General features: G+C 41.7%; 1 protein-coding gene across 1 annotated transcript in view; it reads left to right on the top strand.

Annotated features, from left to right (window-relative positions):
• The first annotated feature begins 11,524 nt into the window (after positions 1–11,524).
• SERTM2 (serine rich and transmembrane domain containing 2) overlaps positions 11,525–22,928 on the top strand; it is a 76,654-nt gene continuing 65,250 nt past the window's right edge. The window contains exon 1 of the mRNA XM_040323871.1: positions 11,525–11,921. The gene's annotated coding sequence lies outside the window, so the exon portion shown is untranslated. The remainder of the gene's footprint in view (positions 11,922–22,928) is intronic.

Here is a 22,928-nt window from a genome sequence, read left to right as displayed (position 1 = left end):
TTCTCAATGATTTTCATCCATATTGCAGGGACCAGACATTATATTAAAGCTGCAAGCAGTTTTAAATTACTTTTTTTCTTATAGTAATCTCATTTTGTGCAGGGACAGTTCTAAACACGTGCCACTACTATAGACACCCAGCAGGTACGATATTTAAAGGAATTTTTCATTTTTTTTCACTTTAAGCATCATTAAAATCACTGCTTCAGAAAAAACGACTTTTTTTAAAACTTTTTTTTCCATTGATACATGTTCCCTGGGGCAAGACCCGGGTTCTCAAACCCGTTTTACGACAATAACTTGCATATTAGGCTTTAAAATTAGCAGTTTTGAATTCGAACGTTCGAGTCCCATTGACATCATTGGGGTTCTAAATGTTCGCACGAACGGTCGGTCCGTTTGAAAGTTCTGGTGCGAACCGAACGGGGGGGGGGGGGGTGTTCGGCTCATCCCTAGTTACTATGTGTGAACCACACAGAGAATCAACCTGTAGGCGGAATCAGCAAATAAACATTACTACTTATGTTGCTACTACAGGATCTTGGTAGTTATTTGCTAGTTCCCAAGACAGCTTTGCTATTTTATATATATATATATATATATATATATATATATATATATATATATATAAATAAATAAATAGACACAAATGGATACATTACATCTGCTGATAAATAAAGGACATCTGTTTTCTAAATATTCCTCACACTCATATTATCATGACTGTGCCTACAATGAAAAGTGGTGAAGACTTTCTCTCAGATGACTTCCTCTTATGCCGTTTTTCATGACCATAAAAATGCAATTTTTTTAATTGATCGTGAAAAACGGTCGTGTGTAGGCTCCAGAGCATTTTTCTCGACGAGAAAAATGGCCGATTTTTTTTAAAACCTGCTATATTTTTTCTCGTCGGTTTTCACGTCGTGAAAAACGGTTGTGTGTACACTTTAAAAAGGGGGGGGGGGGGACCCGCATGCTCAGAAGCAAGTTATGAGACAGGGAAATTAGCAAAAGCGGCGCAAAGGGTGGCGCCATTCGAATGGAACTTCCCCTTTATAGTGCCGTCATACGTGTTGTACGTCACCGCGCTTTGCTCAAGCATTTTTTTTTCACAAACGTGTGTATGCAAGGCAGGCTTAAGAGAAAGCCACAACTGCATCATGGTCGGCAAAAGTGCCTTCATGATATAGTAAGTACCTGCAAATATTAATCCCACAGAAACCACATCATGTCCATTCCAGGACACCTCTCCATGACCGTGTAAGGAGAGGCTCCCTCCCAGTTCCCGAGCTCCTCGGCCAGATCCACACCCACCGCCAGATGGGGATGTTTCTCCTGCACACAGTCTAGCACTCCATCCTTCAGTTCACCCAGCTGACTCCTCCCCCAACAGGCTGACTGTGAGTATATGTAGGAGGCCTGCCCTCTGCCTATTCTAGTTAGGGATTGGTCATTGCTCCTCACATGTACTCCATGCCACTCCAACTCTCAGCTTTGCCCCTCTTCCAGAACATTCTCACTTAAAGCAGGGGAGGCACCCAAAAGCTGAAGTACATTCCAGTCACACCCACTGCTACACTAACCACTCCCTGCCCCCATAAAAAAAACAGGCCTAGCTCGCAGCATAGGCCTGCTTAAATTTACCTGCACTGACAGAACCTACAAAATAAACATCTAGTACCTATAGTAGAGGGTGCTACACAAGCATTTTAAACTCTTTAATATACTGTATGTATTTAAATTTAAAAGAATGTTATGAAGTATGTTTTTATTGAATTGCACTTGTGTCCATTTTAATGGTTAAGGAATCCAAATGCCCCTCTATCTGCTCACCATGACAGTGTTTAGTAATTTATAAGCTACACATTAAGTGCCACTGTCTTGGGGTACATGTAGTATGGAAATGCAAAGAGCATTCGTTTTCTGCCTCCTGTAAACACTCTTAGGCCCCTTTCACACGGGCGGACCTAAATGGTCCGCCTGTCAGTTTATGCGGCGGACCTGAACGGGCGCTCCATGCTTGTCTATGGAGCATCGGATGTCAGCGGTGACCATGTCCGCTGACATCCGATCCGCTAAAATCAGACGGATGGCCATACGTCGCCATCCGTCCTGGTGGATCAGATCGGGTGAGATCTAACGAAAATGGACACGCTGTCCGTTTTCGTCCAATCTCTCCATAGACAAGCAGCGGCGCTCGACAAGCCCCTCCCAGCTCAGTGAGCAGAGAGGGACCTGTCATATCCGCCGGCTCATAGGAGATCAACGGAGCTGGTGGACCGCTGCAACGGATCCGTCCCCGTGTGGAAGGGGCCTTATATGATATCGAGGGATGTTTTTATTAACATAACAGAGGATCAGCATACTTGTGCCCCTCTAGTATGGAGATATCAGCTCATCTACCTGGTGTACTATTGCTGACATAACTGTTAACAGTGGCAAGGTTTTTATCTTTTATTTATAAAAAAATAAAAAAGTATGGTGGGTAACAAGAAAAAGATTAGTTGATATTCATGAATAGCCTCCAATTGCAAAATATCCTAAACAAAATTAGAATACAAACCTGGTGAATCAGTTAGCTTATCTCTATGAAAACACAAATGAACAGTGAAATACTCAGAAATAACTGAAGCACTGTGCTCACCACATGCTGTCACAGCGCTTTTTATTTTTATTTTGAGGTTGCAGGGAACCTGTTTCATTTTTCCCTGGAATACTGTGATCTCCATTAAGTATTCAGAAGGAGTAATCCCAAGTAAGATTGTCAGCTACTGGCAGCCAAACACCTGCAGCACTGTACAGACTACGATAATATCTATCGCTTTATAGGCTGGATGAAGTGGAAATTGCAAGGTATTGTGCTGCAGTATGTCAGTTTTATCACTGAAATGGTTAAAGTCATAATCAACTATTTGGAAACAGATGGCTGAGAAATGATAAATAAGTTGCCAACGTCAACAGACAACATAAAAAACAAGACTGAATTACCCAATTATTTGTATTCATACATTGCGCCGCTATCTGCAGGAAATCATTTCTATGGGCTTGGGATTGCAGGTGGAATGCACAAAGATCTGAGACCGAGGGATAAGCAGGTAGTCGAGGGACGACTCACAATATATTATCACTGGCCTGGGATGGCATTTAGAAAGCTCAGATTTCTCATCTGTATTGTTGCTGCTGCAGATGTGATTGATCCACTTAAACTGCACCTGCTACAAGCCATAGAGGAGAGGAGACACAATGCCCGAGAAAGGCTCGCAGACATCCAGACACACCATAGGAGGGAGGGCTATTGTTTGACTGCCACCAAACAACTGCTTTGATAGAGAACTGCGGTCTATTGTTGGGATCTCTTCATTTTTTTCACAGCTGTCCCTGCAAATATCAACACATTTTACTTATAATTCAGAAATCTACAAGCTGTAGGTTTGTCAAGACAAGACATTTTTTTTTCAGATATACAGGGTTGTTAAAGCAGTATTAAATCCAAAAGCAAACATTTATTATACTACAGCTTACCAATATTTAATGTAGATGTGGCTGCATTTTGGCTGTTTTTTTAGGCTTTCTTTATTTAAAGTGGATGTAAACCCCAATTTTTTTTTTATGTCACAATGTAGAGTATAAGATTTCCTATCATCTGTGCCCAGTCTTGCCACACAGAGTTAATCCAGCTCTGAGCAATCCTCTTTTATTGTTCAGTGAAAATTAACAGACTTCCAGATAAAACCCTGTCTAAATACACTGGCCCAGATTCAAGAAGCACTTGCGCCCGCGCAACCATAGTTGCGCGGCGCAAGTGCTTACTTGCTCCGGTGTAACGAGTGCTCCTGATTCAGGAACCTCGTTACACCGAATGCAGCCTAGGATGTGACAAACATAAGCCTCCTTATGCCTTCACATCCCAGGCTGCATTCTTGCGTTGGCCGCTAGGGGGCGCGGCCTTTGTGATCGGCGTATAGTATGCAAATTGCATACTACCACCGATTCACAAAAGTTGCGCGGGCCCTGCCTACGCAAGGTACGGAGTTTCCGTACGGCGCCTTTAGCATAAGGTTGCTTCTGCTAATAGCAGGCGCAGCCAATGCTAAAGTATAGCTGCGCCTCCCGCTCGCGACATTCAAATTTAACGTCGTTTACGTAAGTGAACCGTGAATGGCGCTGGACGCCATTCACGTTCACTTACAAGCAAATGACGTCCTTGCGACGTCACTTGCCGCAATGCACGTCGGGAAAGTTTCCCGACGGAGCATGCGCTGTTCGCTCGGCGCGGGAGCGCGCCTAATTTAAATGATTCCCGCCCCCCGGCGGGATCATTTACATTAGGCAGCCTTGCGCCCGGCTATTTAGCATATTGCCCGCGCAATTTACGGAGCAACTGCTCCGTGAATCGCCGGCAAAGCGCAATATTTGCGTGGGCGCAGAGAAAAAAATTTGCTCTTTGCCCACGCAAATATTGCGCGATTCTACTTGAATCTGGGCCACAGTCTTTTCCTCTCTCCTTGCTTTGAGTGACAGGTTATTTACATATCTAGCTTGGACATGTTTATCATATGTTATGTTATGTTTATCATATGAGGTGATCCACAGTATAAAAAGTGAGAAATCCACCCCTCCCCCACATAACACATCCTGGTAATATACAATGACCTGTGGATATTTATATATATTTTTACACAAAGTTAAATGATATATTGCTCAAACATGCCATGGGTATATGTGCACATGCACCATAAAATACATTCTGCCTTTTTGGAAAGTAGACACTCCAAAGAATTTTCTAAGAGGCACAGTGAGTATTTTTTCATATTTCATTTCTTGGCACAATTTTTAGGAAAAAGAAGAAAGGAAAATGTTACTTTTTATTTTCTTTTTTCAATTTTCAAAACTTTGTGACGAGCAGCAAGATCTGCAAAATATTCAACATGCCTCTCAGCAAATAGCTTGGGGTTGCTTGAAACTGTGATAGAAAGCCCTTAGAAAGCTTGAAGGCGGTGATTGGTTTTCAGGGTCCTGTACGTGGTTAGCCTGACAAAAAATCCTCTCACATGTGCTATGTCCATACTCAGGAGAAGCAGCAGATTGTATTTTGGGGTGTAATTCCGCATATACCCATGGCATGTGTGAGCAATATATAATTTAGGTGACAAAAAGTGTAAAACAAAAATATTACATTTTCCAGTTACTTGTGGCAAAACATAAAATATTTCTTGGACTCAACATGTCTCTCAGCAAATAGCTTGGGATGTCTACTTTCCAAAAAGGGGTCATGGGGGGGGGGTTGCGCTATCTTGGCATTTAAGGGCCTCCGAAACTGTGATAGGTATTGAGGAAGTGAAATGAGCAATTTATGCCCTTTGAAATCCTGAAGGTGGCGATTGGTTTTCGACACCCGTACATGACTAGGCTCCCAAAAAGTCTCTCACATGTTTTATCCCCGTACTCAGGAGAAGCAGCAGAATGTATTTTGGGCTGTAATTCCATATATACCCATGGCATGTGTGAGCAATATATAATTTAACAATATATGATTGATATAGGATACTAACGCCCTGGGTAACCTCTATCACCACTGCGCCAAAAAAAATAAGTGAAATGAACTACAGCTGCTACTTAGTGAATGAATAATTAAAATGAAAAAAAAAAATAACATAAATAGGTGTAAGAAAATTGCAGCGATAATTAATATAATAATAAATAAACAATAACATATAAACTCAATAACACCACATGACAAGTGATATAAAGTACATAAAAAATTGATGAACAAATTTGATGAGAAAATTCCTTATTCTGTGAACCTTCCACCTTACTACCGTGCTGTGATAACTCACCTCTGAAAAACGGGATTGAATCCCATGACTAAGCATTTACTGCGAAACATGTCGGGAACGTGGCTACAGTTTTACTAGCTTCACTGACTAGAGACGCCGCTGCTGTTTAGACAACTTGCCGTTACTGGGAGCCGGGAATCTGGAGTGTGGTGAGCCTATACCAACTGAGCACACACCTCAGGTCCGTCGTGACCGCCTAGCACTACAGAGCCAACTAAAAACTGAAGCTGACTTTTAATTTTTTACATGTGAGTTTAATGAATGAAGTGTTGCTGTGATTTTGAATTAAACTGGTGGTACAATTTTACACTATTGGAGCACTTCTTTTGTTTTCATGTACATTATTGAGGGATTATCACGGTGGTCCAGCTGAGATTCGTTTATCCATTTGTGGGATCATACACAAGTGATTTAGCCTAACACGAAAGTGAAAGGCAAATCCGTCTGGTGAGTGCGTTTTTCAGAGGGGAGTTATCAAAGCACGGTGGTAAGGTGGAAGGTTCACAGAATAAGGAATTTTCTCATCGAATTTGTTCATCAATATATAATTTAGGTGACAAAAGTGTAAAAAAAAATTGTGGCAAAACATAAAATATTTTATGAAATTAAGGTGCCCCTCAGCAAACAGTTTGGGGTGTCTACTTTCCAAAAATAGGTCATGGGGGGGTTGTGCTATCTTGGCATTCAAGGGCCTTTGAGGGGGTTTCTTTAGCCCCTTGGCCTGCTGGGAGAGCTTATTTATTTGGGTGAAGTCAGGTGATCAGGGTTCTGTGCAACCTGGATGCTGTCTAGGTGGATGTGTGTTATGCTGCCCCGTGCTGCTAGAATAGAAGCCTGAGGCCTATCCCAGGGACATTTGGCTGCTAGGCTCTCTGAGGGCCTATGCAGAAGCAGGAGAAGCAGCGCAGGGTTGGGACTGCAGGATTGGAGTACAATCGAGAATAGCGGTTCAGCTGGAAGGGAAACCAGTTGTGGTCAGAGGTAGAGGGGAAGCTGTCACCACTAAGGGACTATCCATCTTGTTACCAGAGACCACTGTGAGTAAGCTGGACCCAGTACCAGAGCAGTCTTTTCACCAGCCAGGGATGGCGAAAAAGTGGGAAAACTTCAGCAAGTGCCAAGCCAGGGACCCAGCGGGATAGCAGAGGTGACACTTGAGGAGCATCAGTGAGTGCCAAGCCAGGGACCTAGCGGGTCAGCAGGGGTGTTCCTTTAGGAGTATCTGTGTCTGCCAAGCCATGGACCCAGCAGGGAGGTGGAGGTGACACTTGAGGAAGATACCGAGTTATGGAAGTGGAAGAGTTCAATGGATCCGGTGGCAATTGGGTCTGAGAGCCTAGTGAGAGACTGGGAGCTCGGAGAGTGAAGATCTACAGTGAGAGACTGTAGAGTGCGAGGAGAACTATTTGCGTTACCAATAGTTAAATCCAACTACTGTTAGTCACTGTTACAATATTTGTTTCCATAGAAGACAGCGGTCCTACCTATACAGAAGTGGTGTCCGGCTGGAGGCCTTCCACTGTATAGCTGTCTACCTATAGAAGTCTTGGAGTCTGCCAATTATCATTGCATCTACATAAGGGTGTCCTTACCCTAACCCTCTCTCCCACAGTTCTTGTTCAAAAGACAATAAGGCCCAGATTCTCAAAGGAGATACGACGGCGTATCTCCAGATACGCCGTCGTATCTCTGAGTCTGAGCCGGCGTAGCTATGCGCCTGATTCTTAGAATCAGTTACGCATAGATTTCTATTAGATCTGACCGGCGTAAGAGACGGATCTTAACTGCATATTTACGCTGGCCTCTAGGGGCGTGTACGCTTATTTACGCCTAGAAATATGTAAATAAGCTAGATGCACAAATTCACGAACGTACGCCCGGCCGACGCAGTGCAGATACGCCGTTTACGTTAGGCTTTTCCCGGCGTAAAGTTACCCCTGCTATATGGTGGCGTACATGCGGCGTACCAATGTTAAGTATGGATGTCGTTCCCGCGTTGAATTTTGAATATTTTACGTAGTTTGGGTAAGTCGTCCGTGAATGGGGCTGGACGTCATTTACATTCACGTCGAAACCAATACGTCCTTGCGGCGTACTTTGGAGCAATGCACACTGGGATATTCCCCGGACGGCGCATGCGCCGTTCGTGAAAAACGTCAATCACGTCGGGTCACAAGTTATTTACATAAAACACGCCCCCCTGTTCCAAATTTGAATTAGGCGGGCTTACGCCGGCCTATTTACGCTACGCCGCCGCAACTTACGGAGCAAGTGATTTGAGAATACAGCACCTGCCCGTCTAAGTTGCGGAGGCGTAACGTAAATAGGATACGTTACGCCCGCACAAAAATACGCCGATCTACGAGAATCTGGCCCTAAAACTCTTTGCATTCAAAACGTGTCTGGCGCCCATCACTTCAGCTTATATTACACCCACCATGCCTTGTAACCCACTCTACAAAGAAGGATGTCAGCTTTCCATGACTCTAGGAGTTTACAATTAGGCCTCTAGAGGTCTGGGACAAGGGGAGGGAAAGAAGTGGTCTAATGTTTCACATCACAACACTGCTTTACCCCAAGAGGGGGTGCCTCCGGAGAACCTACATCAGGGTCTCCAGAGGCACACCCTTTACATTGGGGTCCCCTTAGCCCTCATCCTTACATCAGGATACCCAGAGACACCCCCTTCACATCAGGATCCCCAGAGCCCCCCTCCTTACATCAGGGTGCCCAGAGGCACCACCTTTATATCGGTGTCCTCAGAGCCCTCTTCCTTACATCGGGGTCCTCAGAGCCCTCTTCCTTACATCAGGATTCCCAGAGTCACCCCCAATTTACATCTGGGTCCCCTAGAGCCCCCTTCCTTACATCAGGGTCCCCAGAGCCCCCTCCTTTCATTAGGGGCCCCAGAGCCCCCTTCCTAAATAAGGGTCCCCAGAGTTACTTCCCCAATATTAAATCAAGGTCTCCATAAACTCCCTACCCCCTTGCAATAGAGTCCATTCTGTTTGGTTCTCAGTGCAGCCCACAGTTGAAAGAGACAGCTGGGAGGTGGGGCACCGGGAGCAGGTCTTTAGGAGAAAGTTCATTATTTTCTCCTCTGTAGCTAGAGGTGGAGCAAGCACTTGGTTGTTTGCTAGGACACTGTGCGGTCCTATCAATCAACTACAAGATATAATAACGGTGGGTGGGAGGTGGCATTGCAGCAGCGGCCGTGAGTTTGATGAAATGTAATGTATCCTATGAGATGGAACTGCTATAAAACTTTAAGAGAGAGCTATAAAATACCCATGCACCTCTCTGGTGCTGTCCCTGTGGGCTGTTGACAAGCGGTGCAGTGGCACTTGACTCTTGGACTGGATTTTCTAGGGAGTTTGAACCCCCTTGACCCCCCCTGTGAAGGTGTCACCTATGTGACCAAAAGAAACCAAACATACTTAAGCCCAAACAATAATTCTAAAACTTGCTCCACCCATGACCATTAGAGAAGTGCCCAAAGACATGCACATGATAGGTGAGGAGAGCTTGAAAACGATATGCTTGCCATCAAGTCCAATTACTGCAGACTTCCACAAGCAAAGGTGGGGAGGCGGGCTTCCATTTTGAAAATGGGTACAGTGATCATAGACAAAAGAGTGATTACTGGAGTATCTGGGACATCCCAAATACACATAGATTTATATACAGTAAAGACCTTCCACCTAAACTGCATAAGGAAACAGCAATATGTGAACATCCTCTGAACATTGTCAACAAATGTTTGAGAAAGTAGAGAGAAAGATGTGATGTAACACTTCTAAGGTCCCGCACCCCAGAGACAGTGGCTTAAAATGTATAAGGAAGGCAGAAAGTTTATGATTGAAAAGGAAACACTTCTTCCAATTGTCCTCTGAAAATGAATGTGTTAAATAGGTCTCCCATTTGGAGACAAATGGAGAATCTATAGTGGAAGTCCCCTCTCTCAACATGTCATAAAGTGTGGAGACTGTGTGACATGTGACAGTATCCTAAGAGAGAAGTGCCTCAAGAGGTGTACTTGTAGAGGAGGCATGAGGGTCGGACCGGCATTTGTTTAAAAAGGTTGTCAATTGTGCTCTTATAGGAGGTTAACTGGAGATGCAATGAATCTTGGTGTGTAATGTAATAGGGAGGAATGCTACATACTTGGTGCCAGTCTACTTGGGATAAGCCTTTGACCATGGATGTCTGGAGTCCCGTAGCGAAAAGGGGGTTATCAAAGATGGGAGTTAATCATCCCAGTCTATGAGACTGGCCTCGGGGGACTATCATTCTGTCCCATAGGGTGAGGGGAGGTAATGCTCAAAAGGGGAGGGAGGAAGAAGGACAATGAGAGGGCCCCTATGTCCAGTGGGGACCAGTCTTGTTCAAGTTGTACCACTCGTTTTTCTGTTCTATGGTGGAACCAGTCACCCCGTTCTATTAAGTAGAGATGCTTTGTTCAAAATTGGGGACGCCCCCTGCTGATTTCAGTTTGGAAAAAAACGCTAACTTTAAACTACGGCAGTGAGAGCTCCATATGAAATGTAGTATCCGTGACCGCAGCTGTTGATAAAAAAAATTGTGGAAGAGTGATCGGAATTGTGTTGAATGTATACAATACGCATGGAAGTATGTCCATTTATAATGTATTAACCTCCCCAAACTAGTATATCTTTTGGGCTTTCCATTGTGGCAGGTCTTTTGATATGTCATCTAGGATTCTGAGGTAATTTAATTGATACAAATCCAAGAGTTTAGAGGGAATACGGGTCCCTAGGTAGGTGATAAAGTCTGATTTTAGTGTAAATGGGAAGACTCGTTGAAGTTGAGCTTGTAACATCGAAGAAAGAGTAATGTTTAGGACTTCAGACATGGATGTATTTATTTTAAAGTGATTAAGATTACCAAAATGTTCAATGATGTCCTTTTTTGATCAGGAAACAAAAGTTTAACTAGATTGACTGTGCATTTATCCACAAACATTTTATGGTCTTTACACACAACATACACAAGCGTGAGAACCCATGAAGTTAGACAGTATAATTCATTTGTGCTCATGTATGAAAACTTTAAATTCCAACTCCAGACAAGTAAAAGAGTATATCTTGCAGTAGGGCGGCACCTGCAGTTTAAGTGTTAATTGCTAATTAAGGTCTAGTTGAACAAAAATATAAGTTTTTCTTTTTTTTCCCATCCGATTGTATATCTCACTGCTGCTGATCTCCTCTAGCCTCAGTCAGCCCGTTCCTATCTACAAGCACTTGCTCCAGCACATCATTGATCAGTACCAGATTCCTATTACTGATAACAGTGGGGCATATCAATATTTCCATTAGGGGTGCATGTAACAGGGTGACAATGCAGAAACACAACTGGGGGACAGTTGACACCCAATAACCGTAAGTGTCTTCACGGCAGGATCACCAGAGGCTATTTTCTGAAAGCTGCACATTTAAAAGGATTGAAAACAACTCTTGAAATTGCATTGACATGTTAAAGCTTACAAGAGATTCTTGTAATTCAGTTTACATCTTCTTTAAGAATATTGTTCAAACTGAAAAAAATAAAAAGTGACAGAGATATTTGATGGAAGAAGATCTAACTATCTGCATCTGTTCTGTGCAAGATCATTTTTATCCTACTCCTCCCCCATTGCCGCCTCCTCCTCCTTGTCAGTGTTCTCTCAATACTCTCAGCATCCCTTTCTCCTGACGAGGTGGAGCCTGGGCTGGCAGTTTTCATAGCTATGAGCACAGAACAAGTGAACTTATTCAAAGCATTTCCCACTTCAGCGATCAGTGGTGCAGACAGGAGTCTGGGGCTTCACTGCTCTCCTCCAGCACATCTGGAAAACTACAGGCAATCTGTGAACAAGGAGGGAACCAGGACGTGTTGGTAGCTGGCTTATCTAAGGGAAGACAAAAGGACCCCTTTATCATCTTACCATATAAAAACAGCTTTGTGCTCACATAAAAAAAAGGAAAAGTTCTCAACAGTCATGACATTGGACATAATTACTGGCCAGCTGGGAGCCTGCAGTCATGTAATCCAGCTCCTTCAAGACACAGGATGCTATCGTAAAAGGTAAATGCACAGAGAACCACCTTCACTAATCACTACCCATACACCCTTGGCTTTGTAGTAGTTACAATGCTCACATTTAACTAGACTTAACAATTGATTGAATATGCAATTGTAAAGACGTGAAAAAGGGATAATCTTGTTAAGAAATAGAATAGCATGTCTTTACCAAAGATAGAATAGATAGATAGATAGATAGATAGATAGATAGATAGATAGATAGATAGATAGATAGATAGATAGATAGATAGATAGATAGATAGATAATGTATAGATTTAAGGAGCAGTGATGATGTACATTTACTTATACTCTAGTAAAAAGGTGAATTCACCTTGATTTCTGTAGGTCGTTTAGTGCTCATTGCCCTTCACCTTTTTAAACAAGTTGCAATTTTTTTAAATACAGTAAAAACCTATTCTGGTTAAGTTACATATCTAGAATTATGTTGTGCAATGTTTTGATTAAATTGATAAAAATGTAATGAGCTAATTGCAAAAGATAGTATGGAAATGAATTTGCACATATATTACTATTAACAGTGGCATTATTATTAGTATTATTAGTATTATTATATTATTAATAATATTCACTTTTAGAAAGAAATGCAGTATGAAAAATGTATTATTAATTGCATTGTTTACATGTAATACTGGCAAATGTAGGGGTTAAATATAACGAATAACATGACAGCATATGGTAAGGGAGAGATACCCTCCAAAGGCAATTATGCTTTATGATCCAATCTCGCTGTTAGGAGTCAGAAGCAATGCTCCAACATGTACAGCAGTGTTGTGATGTGAAACATTTCTAATGTCGAGTACACACGATCGGTTTGTCTGATGAAAACAGTCTGATGGACCGTTTTCATCAGACTAAACCGATCGTGAGTGGGCCCCATAGGTTATTTATCCATCGGTTAAAAAATAATGAACTTGTTTTAAAATTATCTGATGGATAAAAAACCTATAGAAAAAAACGATCGTCTGTAGGCACGTCCATCGGTTAAAAATCCACACATGCTCAGAATCAAGTCGACGCATGCTTGGAAGCATTGAACGTCGTTGTGTTTTACGTCACCGCGTTCTGACACGATCGTTTTTTTTAACTGATGGTATGTAGGCACGACTGATCATCAGTCAGCTTCATCGGATAACTGATGGAAAAATCCATCAGACCGTTTTCATCGGATGGACAGATCGTGTGTACAGGGCATAAGTTGCAGCTTGTGTCACCTATAGTAAATCACTGAGGGTTATACACACTATAGAAACAACAGAGCTTAATGTATGGCAAATTGCCATTGAAGCCATTCATATGGTCAACAATAGTGGCAAAATCAATACAAATCTGAACATGTTTGGTGTAGTCCATATTCCTGATGAATACAATCATGAGCATAAGGTAACCATAAAAAGATGCTGTTCAAATGTTTACTAAAACCACACTGTGGAGAAACGTCTAAAATGCTACATACAAATATTCAGCAAAAGATACATCATTTTTTTTTTCTGAGATTGTTATTCAAAGCTCCCACACAGTCCACGGATTAGTGTCTGTTCATTGTAATGCCTTGGAAACAGCCAATCTAATTCACCCTCTGGTTTCAAGCAAACCATTCAGGAGCAAATGGCATGTGAGGATACCTTTAATTACTCCTTATTAAGAATACATGCAAATTTGTGAATTCTTTTATTTCCTCTGCATTGTAACCATGATGACTGTTGAATGTCATTGGCACAAGTGAAATTATCCAATGTGGCTCCCTCACATGTAAACTCAATTAACTGTGCATGACTAGGGGAGAATCAAGTGCATCATTTTATTTATAACAAAATCAAACCATAACACTTACTAGAACTTACTTAGTTAATTGAAGATGAACATTAATAATGTCAACCATATGCAATTAAAATAAACAATGCATTGTAATGCAATGGTGTCAGAATAAACGTTGTCAAATCCTATAACTCCATAAACAGTTCAAGCTGTTCCATTTTCGGTGCTTCTTGAGCCTAATGCCCTGTACACACGATCGGAATTTCCGATGGGATAAAATCTGATGGAATTTTTAATCGGAATTCCGTTCAAGCTGTCTTGCATACACACTGTCAGACCAAATTCCGACCGTCCAAAATGCGGTGACGTAAAAGACTACGACGAGCCGAGAAAAATGAATTTCAATGCTCCCGAGCATGCGTCGACTTGATTCTGAGCATGCATAGTTTTTTCTCTGTCGGAGTTCCACACAGACGATCGGAATTTCCGACAGGATTTTTTTCCATGGGAAAAAAATAAAACATGTTCTATTTCTAAACTCCGCTGAAAAAAGTCTGATGGGGCCCACACACGGTCGGAATATCCGATGAAAAAATTCCGACTTTTTTCATCGGAAATTACGATCGTGTGTACAAGGCATTACTCTACTACTGAGGCAACTGATGCATGTTTTTGGATCATAGCATCAACCTGAATAAACTACATGGAGATCAAAGTAGTTAACACCCAGACTGTTACTGTCAAAACCGATGAAAACGGACTGAAGGACCTTTTCATCGGTCCAAACCGATCTTGTGTGGACCCCATCGGTCAGTTGACCTTCGGTCAAAAAATTTAGAACTTGCTTTAAAATTCCACGCATTCTCAGAATCAAGTCGACGCATGCTTGGAAGCATTGAACTTCGTTTTTTCAGCACGTCATTGTGTTTTACGTCACCGCATTCTGACACAATCGGTTTTTAACCTTCGGACCATTCTCATCAGGTCAAGCCTAATAGTAGGCTAATACATTGAATAGTATAATTCATTCACATTATTTTTGTATTAAATATTGCGCTGATTATATATTTTTTCACATAAAAATGTAAGGGCTCTTTCACACGGAGCGGATCCGTATTGATCTGCTCCGTTAGCCTGTTTGGCTCAGCGGGGATTCCTCCGTTAATCCCCGCTGAGCTGTCGGCGGACAGGGCGGTCCCCGCACACAGTGCAGAGACCACCCTGTCTCTCCTCCGCTCTCCCCTATGGGGAATCGGATGAATACGGACCCCCCGATCCGTCAGACGGAAGAAAAATAGGGTTTTCTTCCGTCTGAAAAACCGGATCCTGACGGAGGCGGGTGATTACGGACGTTAGCGGATGCTCCATCCGCTAACGGCCGTGATCCCATAGGGAACCATTGTAAGTCCGTAAATGGACTTATGAAAAGCGGACCGTTCGTCCGCTGGTGTGAAAGGGCCCTTATGCATATTTTCATTTAATATTTTATAAATATTTTATTATAGCTAAAACAGATTACAGAAATTAAATTGCCTAATCAATATTGCTGCCACCCCCCCCCCCCCCCCGCAAAAAAACAAGCAAATAACAGGGTAGAGTCTGTATCTAGCAGGGTGAAGACTTTCCAACATGGCGAACAGATGCATGCAAATATGCACAAGAAAATTTATAATATTTCAGGATAGTTTGTGACCTGTTTTTTTTTTTTTTTTAGCATAGACTAGATTTACTGTAGGTGGCCCTCCACCGTGCCACATTCAATATATATACACACACAGAAAGAATAGGAACCCTATTTATCAAACAAGGCAGACTTTATCAGTACAACTTGAGGCAGCTTATGTTATAAATTGTAATATTTTACTTCTGCAGCAATTAAAAACGTAAAGGGGAATTCCAAGCAAAAAAGGAACGCCTATGAAAACAGAAGCACTCACCACCCACCTCATTTTTTGATTTTAGTTTTTTCCTACCTTTTTTGTATATTTCTTTGGGACTTCCGTCTCACGGCACTGTGCCCTCCTTCTTCCCCCCGTTGCCTTCTGGGACCTCTGTGTGTCCCAGAAGACGACGGGACCATTCAAAAAGCGCCAAACAACCTGCTCATGCGCAGTAGGAAACAGGCAGTGAGCAGTGAAGCTGCAAAGCTTTACTGCCGGTTTCCCTTTGTAAGGATGCTGGCACCTGCACCCCCAGCCGATGGTAAGTGTCCCAATATTATGTCAGTAGCTACAGTATTTGTAGCTGTTGACTTCATTTTTTATACCCAGGCTGGAACTCCGCTTTAAATATAAAACAATTGCAACATCCTCTGTACACATAGCAACCAATACCAAACAGATACCCAACCCAGAAATAGAGATACTCAGTGAACATGAAATTTCATGTCGACTGTGTACCTCCATTTCTGGGTTGAGTATCTGTTTGGTATTGGTTACTATGTGTACAGAAGCTATTGCAATTGTTTTATATTTAGGTTTTTAATTGTTGGAGACATAAAATATACATTTAACACAAGCTGTCTCATGTTTGCCATTAAAGTCTGCCTTGTTTGATAAATAGGGTTCCTATTTTTTCTGTATTTAGCATAGACTACTCAGGTGATTAATTTGTGATTATCCCCTGCTTTGACTGGGTCCTTCCAAGAGGTCATCCTTTGGGTCTCTGGTCCCCCCTTCCTGCCATTTTATCTTCCAGCCTGTGCTAGGCTTGGCCTTGTAACAGATTTTTTAAATGACAATTATACTTGTGCTAGTAGTAAATGTGTTCTTAAAAAATGTAATTCAGCAAAAAAGTTATGATTTATGTAGGTTAACCTCCAGGTGTGAAATCCTCAGTACAAGTTGCCCTAATATCCTATATGGCAGCTGCAGGTTTAACTTTGTATTATTTAATAGCGTTGTAATACAGTATGCACTAGAGAGATCCAGGGTACTCAATCATCAGCAAAATCTGACAGTAAAAAAATCTTCAGGGCATGGAGAACAGAGGCATTTATAGCACAGAAGTAGATTGAACAAGCTAACTTAATTTCCAGATGATGACATAATAGGGCACACAGATACTTCCTCTGAGTGTGTTCTCTTCTTAGAATGCTAAACAGACATGTTTGCATGAAGCGATGTCAGGGTAATATAAACTGAACCCTGGGTATATGCAATACTTTTTTCACAGGTAATGCAATAAAAAAATGTAATCATCTGTTAAAATGAATCTGCCATGACAATTTTTGGGCTTTTAAAATGTCTGTTTTCCTGGCTGCCAGACCAATCCTTTGGCTTTACCAATTAGCAAGTCACTGCATCTGACATATGTATCTTGGAAATTCACTGATTACATAACACCTAAAGCAACTGTTAAACGATGTTACCAATAGACCAGACATTCCCAGTTTCCGGGGACAGTCCCCGGATTGAGGACACTGTCCCCGAAGCCAGTCTGTCCCCGGATTTGTCCCTGGATTGCAGTGGCTTGGGGAGGGCATCTGGTGCACTCGCCCCGGGTGCAATATTTAGGGGGGGGGGCGCAAAATCATTTCTGTGCCCCCCCCAAGTGTGCTGCGTTGCCCCCTCGCCCAGGAAGTCCTGTAGTCCAGCCTGTCCCCCATGATCCCTCTGGTGCGGGTGGCCTGTGTGTGTGAGAATGGCGGAGGGGAGGGGTGGTGCAGAGCGTACAGAGGCTATTGGAGAAGCTCTTGGCAGGGGATAATGAGGAGCAGCGCTGGGTGTCGGGAACAATACCTGGTGCTGGGGAGAGCCCTGCTCTGATGGATTATCATGGAGGCAATGGAGAGGTGAGCAAAATCAACCGATCTACACTGTTCGTGTGTGTGGGGGGGGGGGGGTATGAGTAGTGCATGAATCAGGTAGGTCAGTGTAGTGGTCAGTATAGGAATCAGGTAGGTCAGTGTAGGAATCAGGTAGTTTAGTGTAGTGGTCAGTGTAGGTGTCAGTATATAAATCAGGTAGGTCAGCATAGGAATCAGGTAGGTCAGTGTGGTGGTCAGTATAGGAATCAGGTAGGTCAGTGTAGTGGTCAGTATAGGAATCAGGTAGGCTAGTGTAGTGATCAGTATAGGAATCAGGTAGATCAGTGTAGTGATCAGGATAGGAATCAGGTAGGTCAGTGTAGTGGTCAGTGTAGGAATCAGGTAGGTTAGTGCAGTGGTCAGGTAGGTCAGTGTAGGAATCAAGTTGGTCAGTACTACTGTACTAGTGGAAGGGACTCAGTGAGTGCTAAATGTCTGGTGGGGGTGCAAATTTCTTGCCTTGTCCCGGGCGCTGACAGCCTACGCTACACCACTGACTGCATGTGTACACCACTAACTGCATACAGGCTGAAGGTCCATATTTTGTGCTTCCTACACTGCTGTCTGTATGCATTAAGTATAAATCATTATGTAGCCACCCACTTATGAGGTCTTAATATTATCTTCTGAGGTCAGAATAGATACAGTTGCAATCCTACACAGCTCCAAAGATCTGCGGCTTCCAGGGACAGTCCTAGACTCTCATGACTTGTCCTTGGAATGATCTGTCTGTTTTCAAAAATGGCAATCTGTACAATTGCTGACCATCCTGGTTTGTTTTCTATTTTTATTTTTATTCTGAAAACCAGCTTTTAATATGCCAGAAAGAGCAGGATTATTTTTTCTTGTTTTGTAGACACTCAGATCTTAGGTGTTTCTGCATTTACAAACCTGCATGCTGATTGGGTTATTTAATTGGCTTGGCAGCAATAGCTCCAATTTATAATCATAATTATAATCATATGCTAGAACACTTCTTAACCTTTTCAGGATATGTGCATTGCTCAGAAAAAAACATTATAGATTTTTTCCAATATATTCTAAAACGACCATAAAATGCAGCTCTTATTTTACTGACTGAAAAATGATTAAGTCTCTGTCCAGAATAGCTTTAGCTCACATCTTCCTACCCAGAGCTAGTAAGTAAAATTGAAGTAATGAAAGTGGGCTTTCAAATCAATTGCTTAGAAGGTGTTGTGAGGGAGTACCGATTTAATAATTTTGTGCTCTGCAAAACAAATGAAGAGGAATTGAAATACTTCATATAAAAGGTCTCTAGGTGAGAAGTTATTAAAACCTTCTAGAAGAAAGGTAACAATACTTGCAAACAAAAGCAGTCATCTTCATCATTTGTACCACAAGAACAATGGATTATTTAAAGAGTTACAAGCCTCATCTATCAGAAAAAAAACATTGGGGCTGATTTCCGGAAAACAGCTGTTGACTTGCGCCGGATTTCCGGAATTAGATTGCACAGTGTATGGGGAAATGAATTGCTCAGACAGATGAGTGGAATTAAACGTTATCCAATCAGATTGCACAGTGTATGGGGAAATGAATTGCTCAGATAGACAAGTGGATTTGAATGTTATCCAATCCGATTGCATAGTGTATGTTGAAATGAATTGTCCAGAATGCACAATACACAGACATGTATTGAGTAGATGTTTTCATGGAAGTTTCGGCTTCACCAATGATTATAGACTATCACCATAAAATGCACACAATTACATTTGGATAATTATGACATTTCACATCCAAGTCCGGGAAACATCCGCACAGTTGTTGACAGGAGGAAGATCTCTAGAATGAATATTGACTTGTTTAAAAAGAAGTGAATGAATGGAATGAAACTGGAAGCAATATTCTCCATGTGCTAAGGAAAAGCTCATTAAGATGATCAGCATTACAATGAGCAGGTGCCCGATGTATAAGCAGTCGTGCACGCTGGAGGACGCAAATGCGCCTGTGCACAACACACATATTTAACAAGATAAATCGCCTTCACCCTGTCAGGCGAGGATAAAGTGTTGTGGTTTGTCAATGTGCACGTGCAGTTGAGTAAGCTGGAAGAAGGTGTAAAAAGGCTTGATAAGTTGTAACAGATCTACATGTTCTGGAAATAATTTCTGCATTTAAACAATATTATATACATACATTCTAGCCTGGTAATAGAATATGGTAAACTGTAGTAAAGTTATCCCCAGTATTTAGACAAACGTGTAGAAGATTACATTGGCTGCGCTTGCTAATGGTAGGCGCAACAGTGTGTGCAAGAGCGCAATAGCTCTTCCTTTGTAAATATGGTTTGGTGCATACATCATTTTTGCTAAATGTCTTGAGTCCAGTTTGTTCTGTCTTAAGGACATTCAGCTAAACCTCCTTATCCCATAAACTTCAGATACCATATTTTTTTGATCTCAGTTTATTAGAACAAGCTAGGTGAAACTACAAAATAACAGAAATAGACCTCAATAAGTACACTATTGCATACAATACAACATACATAGCAGAAACAACGATATACAATACAAGATGTGATAGTAAAAACGTACTTTTTAAGTTCTCTAAGGGGTGATGGCAATAGATTGAGCAAGACATGTCCTGCTCCCTTCAGTGTCTTCTCAGAGCATGGTGACTGTACAGTTCCTGTGAAGATTCTACCCAGAATTCCCTGCTTACTAACAACTTCCTTAAAGGGTCACTAAAGGAAAACATTTTTTTAGCTGAAATGAATGTTTACAGGGTATAGAGACATAATAGTTAACTGATTCATTTTAAAAATGATTAAAAATAGATAAAAAACAATCATATAATGTGCCTGCAGTGTAGTTTTGTTTTTGCTGTTGTTTGCTGGTTCTCTGATGTACAGAGAGCCACTAGAGGGCAGTCAGCCAATAGAGGGCAGTGATACTTTGTCTAAAACTCCTCAGCACCAATCCAGTTTCGTTTTACACACAGTAATCACACCTCCTTGATTAGTGACCACCGTGAGAAATCTCCCAGTACTGTGGTTATCAGGAAACAGGCAACCAGGAAGTGTCCAAAACAGAGAGGATTTACAGCAACATCAAAGCAAAAACAAACAATGAGGACATGAAACCAGGACTGCAGTAAGGTAAAGGAAGCTATTTAGCTAAAAAAAACAATCCTTTAGTGACCCTTTAACTACACACACAGTAATTAAGTAAACAAAACTGAAGCAATACCAAAAAAGAACACTAGATGGAGACTGCACTCCACATATGATTGTCTTATGTAAATTACAAACTTTACATGTTCTTTTCACAACACAGATACCGATAATCAGAATATAAGTCTGGTGGACAGAACACTGTTTTTTGTGCAATTACTCCAATTTCTCCACTGCACCACAGGAGCAGGTCTTTAGTAAATCACCCCCATTATGTTTGTGACCCAGATGTTTGAAATGCCTTGTCAGCATCTTAAATTCTTGTGATCATAATTTTTCCAATTACAAAAAGGGGGTCTATAATCCAGATTACTAATAGCAGTTTTTAGATTAGAGATGTTTCCATGATTTCTGACAGTATGGGGCTTATTTAGTAATATGATCCAAAGAGTAACCATGATATGCAATGTGCAGTAACCCACAGGAACCACACAGATTTAATTAAAGATATAATGGCCAGGACAGACATATTGTGAATAGGCTATAGGACTATAATACAAGTACCTTGTGGTGTCTATACATACCTCTGAACTTTATCTTAGATTCCCAAAACCCCAGGAATTATGAATTTTGGGCATCCTAATATACAAATAGCAACACTTCTAGGTACTGTTGGTAGAAGGTCCACCCTTTACATTTATTACACCTCCCTGTTTTCCAGCAAGCTGTCCGTTATAAGCAAAAAGAAAAGTGCAGGCCTGCTATGGACACATTGATAAAGTACTGCCATTTCCAATTCCACATTAGGTTCCCACAGAGATTATTGGCTCCCAGAACTCTTGACAATTTTTTTTAAATGTATGTGCAGACAGTGTCTGCATTTTAGTCTTTACAACATTTCTAAATGTGTATTCTAAAGCCCAACTCGGGCCTTGCAGTGCCCCCACTGTAATGGTTATATGCTCCTTATGTCTAGCAAATTGTAGAACAGCCTCTATCACTGACCCAATTCCTCGCTCTATCTAGTTGCAGCGCTCTCCTCCAACCAACACTCTGGTCTGTGGGTGGAGCTTCAGCATAATCACATACAATACAGGGACATTAAGCCTGTATGGTGCATTAAGGAGGCTGAAGTGCAACCTGACTCGGGTTTATAGCTTACAGAGCAGCTGCAGAGGAACAGTCATGGTGCTGGTGGGAGTCTGCTGGAACTAGGAAAGCTTGTCGTTTGTGGGGGCCCCACTGCAAGGGAATTTTTTTTATTTTTTTGGAACTGGGTATTAGGTGAAGTTAATCAGAGAGAAATTTGCACATTTCTTGGGAAATTTCAAGGCCCTTTTTTTGCTGCACTGAATGACTAAGACTGTCTAAACTTTATCAAGTTACATTTAGAAATTCTTCTTATTTACACATGATCGTAAATTCCATCAAGAAAAGTCCGATGTGAGCTTTTGGACAGAAATTCCGACCATGTGTATGCTCCATCGGACTTTTGCTGTCGGAATTTCCTCCAACAAAAGATTAAGTGCAGGTTCTCTATTTTTCCGACAGAAAATCCGCTAGTCTGTATGCAATTCCAAAGCGCAAGAAAAAACCTGCATGCTCAGAATCAAGCAGAAAAGCCGAACTGCCTATTGAACTTCATTGATCTTGTACGTCTTGTACGTCACCGTGTTCTTGGCAGTCAGAATTTCCGACAGCATTTGTGTGACCGTGTGTATGCAACACACGTTTGAGCCAATATTCTATTGAAAAAGAAAACACGGTTTTCTTGTCGGAATTTCCGATCGCGTGTACGCGGCATTACACATTTTAACCTTATATTAATAAAAATTCAGGCTATATATAACTCTTTATTTCATAAAAGTAAATGCACTGGTTTGCAGTAAAAAAAATACAATAATTGGTTGTATTATCATCTTAACTTTTTGAATAACATGCATCTCTAAGAGATCCCACAGTACAGCCTTCATGTTACTTTAGTTATTTCAATTTCCAAAAGAGTTTTCTCTCTTTGTGCAGATGTCCAGTAAAGGTTAAGACTTGCACAGAACTGTGAACCCAAGGACACTTATGGCCCTTTCACACCAGCGGACTGTATGTCTGTTTTTTCATCCATGCTTTTACGGATGAAAAAGGGACATACATGTATCCCTATAGGATAGCGGGTGTCAGCGGATGAACATGTACTGACACCCAATTTCATCGGTCACCGCTATGCTCCGTTTCTGCAGACGGAGGAAAATCCTATTTTTCTATCCGTCTGCAGAGCGGAGCGGATGAACACGGGCA

The sequence above is a fragment of the Rana temporaria genome, chromosome 9 (assembly GCF_905171775.1).
Source record: "Rana temporaria chromosome 9, aRanTem1.1, whole genome shotgun sequence".
Lineage (NCBI taxonomy): Eukaryota > Metazoa > Chordata > Amphibia > Anura > Ranidae > Rana > Rana temporaria.
Note: the sequence above shows the minus strand (reverse complement) of the source record. Positions and strands in the feature narration are given on the sequence as shown.